General features: G+C 41.3%; 1 long non-coding RNA gene across 1 annotated transcript; it reads left to right on the forward strand.

Moving 5' to 3' along the window:
• The first annotated feature begins 3,317 nt into the window (after positions 1–3,317).
• On the forward strand, positions 3,318–13,427 carry LOC138163412 (uncharacterized). The gene is made up of 3 exons (XR_011168879.1): positions 3,318–3,479; positions 11,149–11,261; positions 13,019–13,427. It is a non-coding gene; the product is annotated as an uncharacterized lncRNA (long non-coding RNA).
• The last annotated feature ends 506 nt before the right edge of the window (positions 13,428–13,933 follow it).

A 13,933-nucleotide genomic window follows, 5' to 3' on the forward strand; every position in this document is an offset into this window, starting at 1 on the left:
GAGTTCACATTTGAACCCAGGTTCCCCTGACTAAGGGGCTGGTACTCTACCCCCTGACCCACCTAGCTGCTTCTCCATCTACTTCCCCAACCTCTGTAGACCTCGAAGATCAGCTTGGTATTACCAAACCATGCCCATAAACAGCTTCAGCTTAATCACTTCTTCCTAGTTTTCAGAGCACTAGCTAGAAAGCTCTTTGCCTTTAGAGACTAGAGTTTCCAAATGTCCAGGCTGAATTTGTTCACCTACATCTAACCCCTGTTTCTCTGCCATCTCTCTGCCCCTCACATGATACTCTAGCTAATGGAGCCTCATGGGTACATTCAGCTTGGTCTTCATGTGACCTCAGTCTTCTCCCAGTCCCTCCTCTGATCTCTTGGCTATCCTCATGTCTGTTAGCTGTCCCAACTCCCCACCTCCACCCCATCTCACCACCCCACACAAAATTTTCAGCAGTTTTTTTAAAAGTAGGCTTGATTTTAGAGCACTTGTCCAATCAAAGCCCAAACACAGCCCCGTCAGTCAGTGGTGCAATCTGATGAATTTCCTCTGATAAGCAAAAGCCTGCTCTTGGCTCCAAACAATGTGGAAACATGGTGTCCACCCACAGATGTCTACTCTTATGACTAGTGATCATTATCCCCATTTTGCAGATGAGGAAACTGAGGTTTGGAGAGGTTCATTGACATATTTATGGTCACAAAGATAAGTGTTAGAAGCAGGTCTATCTTGATTATGTCTAGTGTTCTTTCCACAACCCCATTCCACTTTATGTCAGGGAGCTCTTTGGGAAAAAATGCACTTTAGAATCATGGAGTCACAGCATCTCCTTCTTAAAATGGACCATAGAAGTCATCTAACACAGATCATCCCTAATTAAGAATTCCTGCTACAGCAGAGATGAATGATTCTACTTCATCTGAAGCTAGAGAGACAGTAAGAAAAAAACCAAACCCAAGCACCCTGCTTCAGAGATAAAGACCAGACCTTCCAACACACAGCGCTGAGGGGCTGGGTTTGGGTTTTGTTTTGGGGTTTGTGTGAGTTTAGTGTTTTCTGCTTCCATATACATGGGATTCAGGCTGTGTGATTGGTTGGGCTCAGCCACTCAAAGTCTCAAGGTATTTCTCCTCCAAAACCATCCTCAGAACAAAATTAAGCTTTCTACCCAATAGGCCTCATTCTACCCTCACAACTTGTGCAGTGACTGTATTAATGTAACCGACATCCATAAATACAGAGACCCAAGCATTAAGGAGGCCTGGTTCTGTATTCTCTTCCTGTCTCTGAGCAAGGCAAGGAGGGCTAACCTTGGATGAGCTCGGTTAGGCACTGATGATGGGTGCGTGGGGGGAGATAGACATAAGAAATTCCATCAAAGCCTCAGTTAAGCAGAAACAAAATTATCTTCCATTAATTGGATTCATATCATTTAATTGTAATATGCTTTTAGAAGAAAGCAGGAAGAAAAATAAAGAAAACACCACAATATAAGAAATAACTTTCTAACAATCTTCCCTGAGGAAGTTCAAGAATGAAATGATCGGGACGACCAGGTAACACAGTGAGTAAGAGCACCAGCTCTAGTGTCAGGATGACCTGGGGATCGAATCCGGGCTCCAACACTTAGCACCCACCCAGAAACACCTGGCCATGTAACCTTGAGCAAGTTACTTAACTCCTATTGCTTTAAAAAAAAAAAAAGAATTAAATGATCACTCATTTGTGATATTGTTAAATAAATTCATCCTCAGGGTGAATTAATAATATTAATAACTTTTATTTAAATAGTGTTTGACGTATCTTATCTCCTTGAGGTCAGAGATTATTTAATTTTTGTCTTTGTACCCCTAGTACTTAGGGCAATGCCTGAGACTTATTACACTCTTGATAAATATTTGCTGATTGGCTGATTTATGATATAAAGCATCCAAAGATTCAAATTTGGGTCTCCTGACTCCAAATTCAGGGCTATTGCCACTGTACCAGGCTGCCTCAATTTGCATCAGGGACACCAGCTTTTCCCCCATCACCCAGGGTCCAAATTTTAAGGTAAGTTTCAATTCTTCAGTCTCTTTCATTCCCTACAGATGACAGGTTGTTATTTGTCATTATGTTCTTCAAAACAAGAGACAGGGACAGCTAGGTGGTGCAGTGAATAGAGCACAGGCCCTGGAGTCAGGAGGACCTGAGTTCAAATCCGGCCTCAGACACCTCACATACTTACTAGCTGTGTGACCTTGGGCAAGTCACTTAACCCCAATTGTCCTGCCTTCCCACCTCCAAAAAGACCAAAAAAAAAAACCATAAAAATTAAAAAGATAAGTAGAAATGCCACCAGGCAGCAAAATGGTCCAGCAGTTACATCTAAATGTCCATAGAGCATACAGATTTGTGGATCCCTACCTTGTCCTCTGCCAGGACTCACCTTCCATGGCAACAATGCTTTGATAATATCCATAGGTTACCCCTCCCAAAAGAGTTGTTGCGCCCAATAAGAGATGGATGGAAGTGAATAGTGGAAAGAACATTAAGGGTAAGGTGAGGCATCTGACTTCCAAGTCCAGCTTTGATGCTTAGTGTCTGTAGGTCCCTGGTCAAGTCATTGACCTTTTCTATGTCTCGGTTTCTTCTACTATAAAATAAGGGGATTTGGACCAGAGAACCTCTACGTTTCTTTCCAGTTATACAGTCTTAGATTTTCTAAAAGAAAAAAACAAACAAAAAGAATCCCACTTCTTGAGAGTGGCAGTTGAGTACAGATTCAAAATTGTCAAACATGGTCAATATGGTTATTTCTTTTGCTTAAGTACATATTTTTTTGTTATAAGGGAAGGTTATTTCTATTTTTGTTGTTTGGTCTGGGTGGGGGGAGGGGTACTTTTGGGAAATGACAGCAATGGTTAAAAACAGTATCAACACAACATTTATATTAAAAAGGAAAACTGAAGAAAAACAATAAGAAAGCACCATTTTCTTATGATTTGTTGTATCATCTCTCTCTCTCCCTCTCACACACACACACACACACACACACACACACACACACACACACTCACGTACTCATCTTCCCCCAAATCATAACATTAAGGACACACTGGGTGGGGTCAAATTCTTCCAAAGAGTTAATTAGGGACTTGGCCCCAGGAGGAAGAAAATAAAGCAGAAGCATGTGGAAGGCATCAAGTTGAGAATTTTTGAACATGAGCAGCACTAATAAGGCCGCTTCATTGCCAGGCACAATCCCTGTAATTCTACAAATTAGCTGGGGCCCCTGGGATCCCCAGGCTGCAGCTGCTGCACAGATGTGGATAGGAGAGTGTCAGTGAGTGGGGGGTAGGGCTGCCGAGGAAGGGCCATCCGAATGCTAGCCTAGAGTGATCATCCAGCAACTAAGAAAATGCCCACCAGCCCAACTCTTCCCTCCTTGCATCTCCTATGAGCCACAATGCTATTTCCCAGGAGAGGAACAGAACTAGGTAAGAAGGGGGTCATGGATGAGGTGTCTATGTGCCGAGTGCTGTGCTGGGCTCTGGAGATACGAAGATGAGAATAATAAAGTCAACACTTATCCTGAAGGAGCTTATGTCATGTTAAGGGGAGTGTGACACTGTCTCTGCCAACCACATAGACCCTGGCTCTGGGTCAGTCCTTAAAGTCCCCAGGCTGCAGGGTTTGGGATTAGATGTCTCCAGATCTATGATCTAGTGATCGCATAATTCTGGGAGGCCTCAGTTTCCTAATCTGTAAAACGAAATCATTAAACTAGAGCGGGAATTCATCATCTTTTTTGCATCATGGGGGGACAGGGAAGGAACAAACCAGTGGTTATTAAGTGCTGCTCCCAGGCCCTGGGCCAAATGCTTTACAAGTATCATCTCATTTGATCCTCTGCACACTGGGAGGTAGGTGCTATTATTATCCCCATTTTACAGTTGAGGAGCCTGAGGCAGCCAGAGGTTGAAGGACTTCCCCAAGGTAACACAGCGAGTAAGTGTTTGAGGCTAGATTTGAACTCAGGTCTTCCTGTCTCCAGGCCCCATGCTTTATCCAAACCACCTAACTGCCTCTAGTCTCCTACAGGTTCCTTTATTGTTGTTCAGTGGTTTCAGTCATATCTGACTTCGTGACCTCATTTGGGATTTTCTTGGCAAAGATAGTGGAGGGGTTTGCCATTTCCTTTTCCAGTTCATTTCACAGATGAGAAAACAGAGGCAAAAAGGATGAAGTGACTTGTCCGGGGTCACATAGGTAGTTCATGCCTGAGGTCTGATTTGAACTAAGGTTTTCCCGACTCCAGACCTCATGCTCTATGCCCTGTGCCACCTAGCTGACCATGGGTTCCTTTAGCAGTTGCAAAAAGCCAACAGACCCCTTATCGAAAAGGTTTTAAACATAAATAAAATATATAGGATTACAAAGAAAACAACTATATTGAAATATCTATCAAAATAATCTTTTAAAATAAATTCATAGACCCCAGGTTAAAAACCTCTAATTCTAGTCCAACAGCTTTGATATTCAGGGAAGGAAACAGACCCTGAGAGTTTAAGGGTCTTGTCTAAGGTCATACAGGTAGCAGAATTGGAATGCAGGTGTTCTGACTTGAAATCTAATACCTCTTCCACTAAATGCAGAATCACTCAAACACTGGGCCTCAAACAAAAGAATCTTCAAGATTACCTATTTTATTCTAAGTCATAGTTCAATTCCCTCAAGGCTTGTCTCTTCAAAATCATCCCCTTTGGAAGCCATAGCCTGGTTCCCCCATTTGTTAGTGTTCTGCCCCACTGCCCTTCAAATTATTTTGTCTTTTCTTTGTATACATGATACATCTCCTTATCAGGAAAGGGGAGGTTCCCCAGTGGAATGCAAGCTCCCAGAGAACAGACATTATTCCCCCTGCTTGTCTCTGTATATCCAGGGCCTGCTGCATAGGAGACTAAGTTTAAATTGAATTGAACTGATTCCAGTGATGCTCATCCTGTTCAGAACTTGTTCTCCCATCTTCTAGGACAATCGCCTTCAGTTTGGGCACATCTTCTGGAACTGCCTCAAAGGCAGAAAATCCTCATCCTTTCAGGGTGGGGTAGATTTTTAGAAACAGTCAGAAGTCATTTAGGGACAAATCTAGTGAACCGAGTGAGGCAAGCCAGGGAAATACTATTTGGGGTCAAAGACTAGGCGTGACTCTCGAGTAATGTGATTTGGAACCGGGTTCTTTGAAATTGTAGAAATCACAGAGCATCAGAGATGGCAGGAACCCCAGAAACCACCTAGTCAAACAATATCAAATTCTTTACCTCTTTAGTGAGGGAGGAGGGAAGGGAGGGAGAGAATTTGGAAGTCAAAATTTTAAAAAGTGATTATTAAAAATTGTTTTTACATGTAATTAGGGAAAAAATAAAATATTAAACAAATATCTTTAAAAAAAAAAAAAGAAACAACCTAATCTAATCCTTTCCTAAATAGGAATTCCCTCTGCAACATGAATTACAAATTAGGTTTTCGGAGTGGAAATAACATTGGATTTGAATTCTAAAGGCAGTAGTTCAAATACCAGTTCTTTTTATTTTCTCCCTGTGTGTCTGGTGGCAAACCATTTTACTCAGGCCTCAGTTTCCTCCTCTGAGAAATGAGGTATTTGGATGAGGTAACTTCTAAATCTATTGTCCTATGATCACGCAGCCTCTATTTACCTGAAGACCTAGAGAGGCAATGTTCACTAACTGCTCAGGTAAATCTTTCTACTTTAGTTACTTTTGCTCAATCATTTCAACAGTGTCTGATTCTTTGTGACCCCATTTGGAGTTTTCTTAACAATGATATTGGAGTGGTTTACCATTTCTTTCTCCAGCTCATTTTACAGATGAGGAAACTGAGGCAAACAGGGTTAAGTGACTTGACCAGGATCACATAGCTAGGAAATGTCTGAAGCTAGATTTGAACCCATGAAAATGAGTCTTCCTGACTCCAGACCTGGTGCTCTCTCTACTATACCACCTCGCTGCCCTGTTCCTATTTCAAGATGCCTTCAATTGTTGGATAGCCTTTCCTTCTAACTAGGTAACAATTGCCTGGAAGCATCTTCACAGTATTGATACCAGTTCTGCTCTCTGGCACCAAACAATCATCTAAGCTCTCTTGGATAAAATGAGCCTCTCCCCTGCACTAATCATGATAAGATGCTTTATCAGGTCTTCATAGGGCATGGAGGAATGTCATGCCCTGCCTAGTCACCCCAGTCACAATGACTTTGAAGGCTGCTCCCCCAGAGAATCTGGGCACATGTTTCACACAATAGCAATATGGTCACTGTAAGTATTCACATCTATCCATGGGCTCTAAGTAGTCAGTATTCATTAGACAGCTAAAGTCTTGATGGTGTTTTAAAATATCAACCTTATTGGAGAGGAAATTCCATGAGATCCACAACCACCTCTAATACCTGTAAAATATGACTCTAAACAAATTCTAGAGCTACAGAACCCACAAAGTGACAGAGAGAAACAAATCTCCTGCTGAAGGCAGCCAGACAGGCTGACAGGAAGGGTCTATCACACCGAGCTGGGAGCCACGCTCTCCTGGTCTGAGACCTGGGAAGGCCCCGACCAGCCAGAGCAGACTTCAGGAGACTGAATCACTGGCACCTGTGGCAGTTTCCAGACTTCTCGACACATAAACACCAAAGACAACATAAAAGGTCAGTGCAGAACTCTGTTGGAACTGGGTGACAGAAGGGTTCGGTCTGGTCTCTGCCCCCAGAGTGAGAGGGGGCAGAGGCACGGTGGCTGCAGCTGGTTGCCTCTGGAGCTCCTGGCTTGCAAATTGTAAGGGGACCAAGTGACATTCAGAGGGTAATCGCTCTTGCTATGACTTTCTTGAATCTGGATTGCGGTCTTGGGTGGTGGTCCTGGGGTATGTGGCCAGTGTGCCAGAGCTTGTGGTGGCTACAGAGAGGGTGCCCTCCTCAGACCTCTGACAACATTTGGGAAAACCCCAGTGATTTGGGACAAAGCTCTCCACTCTGGAAGCAGAGTTCTACCATGGCAAAAAGCTCAAAAGTCAAGTAATTGATCAGCAAGGTGAGCAAGCAAAGGAAGCACAATCAGATCATAAAATTATTTTTTGGGGGACAAAAAGGGTCAAAACATGGAACCAGGAGAAGTCAACAAACCAAAACTCCTGCATCAAAAGCTTCCAAGAGGAGCGGCTAGGTGGTGTAGTGAGTAGAGTGCTGGCCCTGGAGTCAGGAGGACCTCAGTTCAAAGCCGGCCTCAGACACTTAACACACACAAACCAAAAAAAAACCTAGCCATGTGACCTTGGGCAAGTTACTTAAACCCAATTGCCCTCCAAATAGCAAAAAAAAAAATCTTCCAAGAAAAATATGAATTGGTTACTGGCCATGGAGGAGCTCAATAAGGATTTTGAAAATCAAATAAGAGAAATGAAGGAAAAATGGGAAGAAAAATGAGAATTATGCAAGAAAATCATGAAAAGTGAGTCAACAGTCTGCTAAAGGAGATCCAAAAATACACTGAAGAAAATAACACCTTAAAAAATAGACTAACTGGGGGAGGCTAGGTGGCACAGTGAATAGAGCACCAGCCCTGGAGTCAGGAGGACCTGAATTCAAAGCCGGCCTCAGACACTTAACACACACACACACACACACACACAAACTAGCCATGTATGTGACCTTGGGCAAGTCACTTAACCCCAATTGCCCTCCAAAAAGAAAAAAAATAGACTAACTCAAATGGCAAAAGAGGCCCAAAAAGCCAATGAGGAAAAGAATGCCTTAAAAAGCTGAATTTCCCAGATGGAAAAGGAATTTTAAAAACTCACTGAAGAGAATAATTGCTTTAAAATTAGATTGGAGTTAATGGAAGTTAATGACTTTAAAATCCAAATACTATAAAACAGATCCAAACAAATGAAAAAATAGAAGGCAATGTGAAATATCTCAATGGAAAAACCACTGACTTGAAAATAGATCCAGGAGAGATAATTTAAAAATTATTGGACTACCTGAAAGTCATGATAAAAAAAAAAGAACCTAGAAATCATCCTTAAAGAAATTCTCAAGGAAAAATGCCCTGATTTTCTAGAATCAGAGGGCAAAATAGAAATTGAAAGAATTTGCCGATCACCTCTTGAAAAAGATCCCCAAAAGAAAACTCCTAGGAATATTATAGCCAAATTCCAGTGTTCTCAGGTCAAGGAGAAATATTACAAACAGCCAGGAAGAAACAATTTGAGTTTTGTGGAAACACAATCAGGATAACACAAGATCTAGCAGCTTCTACATTAAGGGATCAAAGGGCTTGGAATATGATATTCCAGAGGTCAAAGGAGCTAGGACTAAAACCAAGAATCATCTACCCAGCAAAACTGAATATAATGCTTCAGGGGAAAATATGGTCATTCAATGAAATTTCAAGCATTTTTGATGAAAAAACCAGAGCTGAACAGAAAATTTGACTTTCAAATACAAGAAGCATGAGAAGGTAAACAGGAAAAAGAAATCATAAGGAACTTATTAAAGTTGAACTATCTACATTCCTACATGGAAAAACGATAATTGTAACTCATGAGACTTTTCTTTTCTCAGTATTAGGATACTTGAAGGGAATATGTGTGTGTGTATATGTATGTATGTATACATACATATATGTTTATATAGGAGGGTGTATGTGTGTACACATATACACACATATATTTGTGTATATATGTGTACATGTATCATAGACAAAGGGCACAGGATCACTTGAATAGGAAGGGATGATATCTAAAAAACTAAAATTAAGAGGTGAGAGAGGAATATAATGAGAGAAGGAGATAGGGAGAGATAGAATAGGGTAAAATATTTCATATATATATATATATATATGAGGCAAGAGAAAACTGTTACAATGGAGAGGAAGAACAATAAGGTGAAAGGGAATGGGTCAGCTGAGTCAGCCATACTCTCATTGAATTTGGCTTAAGGAGGGAATAACATACACACTCAATTGGGTATCTTACCCTACAGGAAAGTAGGGGGGGAAGGGGATAAGAGGGGGGATATTAAAGGGGAGGGAAGATTGGGGGAGAAGGCAGTTAGAAGCACACACTTTTGAAAAGGGACAGGGTCAAAGTAGAAAATAGAATAAGTGGGGGGGATAGGATGGAGGGAAAGATAATTATAATATTATATATATAATATAAATATAATTTCACAATATATCTAATATGGAAACATTTTGCCTAACTATACATGTACAGCTATACTGAATTGCTTATCTTCCCAGTGAGGTGGATGAGGAAGGAAGAAGAGAAAGAATCTAAAAATCAAAATTTTAAAAACAAATATTAAAAAAAAATTTTTAATCAACCTTTTTGAGAGTCATTTCCACGAATAATAATTTTTATTCTTGAGTGTTGCTCTCCAGTTAATCAAGAACCTCATATTACTGGACTGTTTTATTGATGCTTTTTGCTTCCTTCCCTCACCCTACCCCCACCCAATTATCTTATTTACTTTCCAATAACCACCTTTATACAGAAATAAGAAGGAAGGAAAGGAGCATTTATTAAGCACCTATTATATGTCAAGCCCTGTGCTAAGTGCTTTACCAATATCTCATTTGATCCTTACAATGAACCCTGGAGGCAGATGCTATTATTATTTCTGTTTTACTTGACTTGCCCAGTTTACAATTTACAAAGTAAGTTAAGATTTGAACTCCAGTCTTCTTGACTCTGGCTCTAGTGCTCTTAGTCACCATACCTTCTAAGAGCCTCTGCAAACAAACACTTTCACTTCCTATGAGTTCAAACCAGTCTTTCCAAGTTTCTCTCATTTCTCATATTCATTGCTTGTCATGGACCAATTATATTTCATTACATTCAGATCCCACAATCTGTTCAGTCGTTTTCCAATCAATGGGCATCCGTTTTAGGGCATTTGCTATCAGCAAATGTATTTCTATTAATATCTTACCATATATGAGACCTTTCCTTCAGTCTCTGACTTCTTTGGAGTATGTGCCCAGTAGTGGTATAGCTGGGGTGAAGGTTTATGAACAATTTAATCACTTTTCTAACATGGTTACAGATTACTTTCCATAATGGTTGGATCCATTCACAGCTTCCTCAGCAGGGAATTACTGTGCCTGTCTTCCCACAGCCCCTCCAACATTGACTTCACATTACTGGGAGGCTGATCAGTCATTGCTAGGTTCTCTCCAAGAGCAAGAGCTTATTAATTTTCTTTGGCAAGTGGTGGGTGTGGGCAGGGGAAGGAGGGGGAGTGGAATCTCACTCTCATGGGGTCGTGAGTCATGGATGTTTGAGAGGAGTGTTATATCTCACAGGACTGTGCATGATTGGAAAGATAAATACAAACACCCTCAGGCAGCAACTTGTTCTAAATGCCAAGTGCAAACATCAACACATCACACCTGTTTGCACATCTCTCCCCATCCTTTGCCAGGACCTGTCCCCCCTGACAACAAAGCCCAGCTAATAATTTCCATTTATACCACCAAGATGCTGGTCCATCCACTTCAGGGTGGGACCAGAGAAGATAAAGGATTTCTTTTCTAAGCTCCACCTTAAGCATATGAACACAAGAGCCAAAGGCATTGAGAAGAAGCTACTAAAGGTTTGGGCCTGGTTGTCAAAAGGCAATCAAGCTTGGATTTTGCCATGCAAATAATTAGCATGGTCTCTTTAAAGGTAGGATCATAGGATTATAGGAGAGGTGGAAAGGAATTTAAAGATGTATGATCCAAGCCTCTCCCTTTTATATATGTGGAAACTAAGACCCAGAAAAGTTAATAAACTTGCCTCCAGTCATAGAGGTACTGAGTAATACAGCTAGAACTAGAACCTAGATCTTCTGACCCTAAAGCCTTCGCTCTTTGTACCATAGTGTTCAGGTTTTCCTAGATGCATTATCATACACACTACAATCCCTTCCCAGCTATTGGGCTACTCAGTTACAATTCCAGAGAATAAAACAATTATCAATTGGTGTGCATAATCTTTGAGACCTCTTCCAGTTCCAATGTTTTGTGTACTACAATTTATTATAGGATCTATATTTTCTGTAATCATGTCCTTAATTTATAGTTTGGGTCCTGGACTCTATTTTCATAGCTCCTGGCTGTTCTCCCTCCCTCTAATCTCTCCCTTCTCCAATGTGGAAGGGATTTTGGAGACCATCGAGTTCAAACTGGACCTGGACAAGAATCCATTTTATAACCTGCTTGGTAAGTGGTCATCAGCCTATACTTAAAATAGTAGAAGTTAACCTACCTGGAGGAGCCCATTTAAGCTGTCCCAAGGTCAAGTCCTTTCCAACTCTAACATTTCATGATTCTGTGAAATTATCCATCCACTGCTCCTCACTCTGCCTTCTAGGGCCAAGTGAAACAAGTCTGACCCCTCTTCCATAGGACAGCCTTCAAAGTACTTAAAGACAGTTATCCTGCTCTCCCAAAATAGCCCCAGTTTCTTCCAGGGATCCTTGTCAGCATGGCATGGTCATCATGGTCTATCAAATGTATTCCTATATGTCAGCCTTCCAAACCCAAGTTCAAATCCTGGCTCTGCTGCTTGTGCCCTTGTGACATTGTTAAAATCACTATCTTTGTCTCAGTTTCCTTATCCACAAAGTGAAAAGAGCTGAGATTCCCTAAGCTCCCTTATAACTCTAAAATCCTATGAAGTAACAGTAACAATGGCACCTTTTTTCCTTAGAGTCTTGTCTAGATCAAGGAAAGAAGGGAGGGAGGGAGGGAGGGAGGGAGGGAGGAAGGAAGGAAAGAAGGAAGGAAGGAAGGAAGGAAAGAAGGAAGGAAGGAAGGAAGGAAGGAAGGAAGGAAGGAAGGAAGGAAGGAAGGAAGGAAGGAAGGAAGGAAGGAAGGAAGGAAGGAAGGAAAGGAAAGGAAGGAAGGAAGTGAAGGAGGGAGGGAATGAGGGAGGAAAGGAAGAAACAAGTATTTATTGTTAGGCATATAATGCCTACTATGTGCCATGTAGACTTTAGGCTAAGTATTTGACAAATATTATCTCATTTAATCTTCACAACAGCCTTGGGAAGTAGATATTATCATCCCCATTTGACAACTGAGGAAATAGAGGCAGACAGGGGCTAAGTGACTTGCCCAGGGTCACATAGCTAGTAAGGTCTGAGGCCAGATTTGAACTCAGGTCCTCCTGACCCCAAGCCCAGTACTCTCTCCCCTGTAGCACTAGTTGCATCAAAGGCAACACTAGGACTTAGAGAGTGGGCCACCCAGGATCTCCTCAGAACCATAGATTTGTTCTCACTCTGCAACTTAGAGCACAGCCCACAAACCACTTCCCCACACTGTGCATGAGGTTATGTCTAGTAAAAAGACACATGCCCATTAGGGGACCCCTTCTAATTCATTCCCCCAGGTTAAGTAGGGAAAGATTTTTTTAAATGTTGTCATTGGCTGAGCAAACTGAAGCCAACATATCCACAGGGTGGTACCCAACAATTCCAGGATATGTCCACCACTCACCCTAACCACAGACCCAATCACCTATGCACCCAACAAACACACACCCATACAGGACAAGACTGGAATTAATTAGGGCACTAGAGTAATGGCCTCCATGATGAATTTTACTGTCTTATGCCAACCCTTTGTCAGCAACATTTTAATAATCCAGAGACTGAAGGACTCATCTTCCCAAGATTAGAAACCTACCTCATCTAGGTCATTTTACATATAAGGAAACTGAGGTCTGTAAAAGTTATGACTTGCCCAAGACCACACACATGGTAAGTTGCAGAGTCATTTTTGAACCTGTGCCCTCTGATTCCAAGTCCAGTGTTCTTTCTTCTATGCTTTCCTATTTCCAGTGGAAACCAATCTTCCAGTTTTTATGTTGATAGCTCTGTAACCTCATTGATGAGGACACTCTCTCCAAAGGTAAGGATCACATCTTATCTCTGCCTTCTTATTCACTACAACTCTTATTCATATCTTCCTAGAAATCTTCCCGCAAGAGGTGCACCCAACATGGAAGGTTCTTCCACAAGATCTCTTGGCATTGAATAGGAGCCAATGGAGTCTACTGGCTGACTATTGGTTATTTCTCAGTCTTTCCATATGATCAGTCCTCCTTCTTTCCAGTCACTTATCACTACTGATATCCTTTATAATTCAATGCTTTGTTTTCATGTCTGTGTTAACAGAATGCAATGTAAAGAGCTTTGGAGTAAAAGTCATGCTTGAACTCTAGTACCATCTTTACTACTAACTAGATGCGTGATCTCCAGTCATCTTGACTCTTTGGTCCTCAGTTTCCAACTCTATAAAATAAGGTTATGGGGCTACGAGATCCCTGAATTCCCTCTTCTAGAACCAACATCATATGTTTCTAAGAAATTCACACCAATGAAATGGAGAATGGATTGAAGCTAATTAATTTGTAGCGTTATTATTCCTGAAATAAAAGAGTATTCTGAAAGTTTAATTTAAAATATTAATGGTACCATGAAAGACAGCATCAGTGATTATTTTTATTGAAGGCAAGACAACACCTAAGAACAAAGTTACTTCTGTCTTTGATTCTCTCATTATCCCTTCAGAAAGACAACCAAATTCCCCTGATCTGGAGGTCATAAAGCTGTACAAACTTCCTTTTACTTTTTATGAGAAAGAAGTAAATAAGAAACCAAGGCCATATAAAGAATTTATTCAAGAAAACAAGCCCCAAAGGTATTCTTAGGGTCCCATTACCACTGACTGCCAGAGTCCTAGGACCACTGACACAGGCATGCCAACAAGAAGGGTTCATAAGGCATTATCTAAAACACAGTTGCGTGAACTTTTGACAGACACATTTGGTGTAACCTGCGTGTAAGACCTCAGGTAGCTCACAGCACAGCCTGATACACTCATCT

The sequence above is a fragment of the Petaurus breviceps genome, unplaced genomic scaffold (assembly GCF_028583685.1).
Source record: "Petaurus breviceps papuanus isolate PSGF00001 unplaced genomic scaffold, PetGlider_PUasm1.0 188, whole genome shotgun sequence".
NCBI lineage: Eukaryota > Metazoa > Chordata > Mammalia > Diprotodontia > Petauridae > Petaurus > Petaurus breviceps.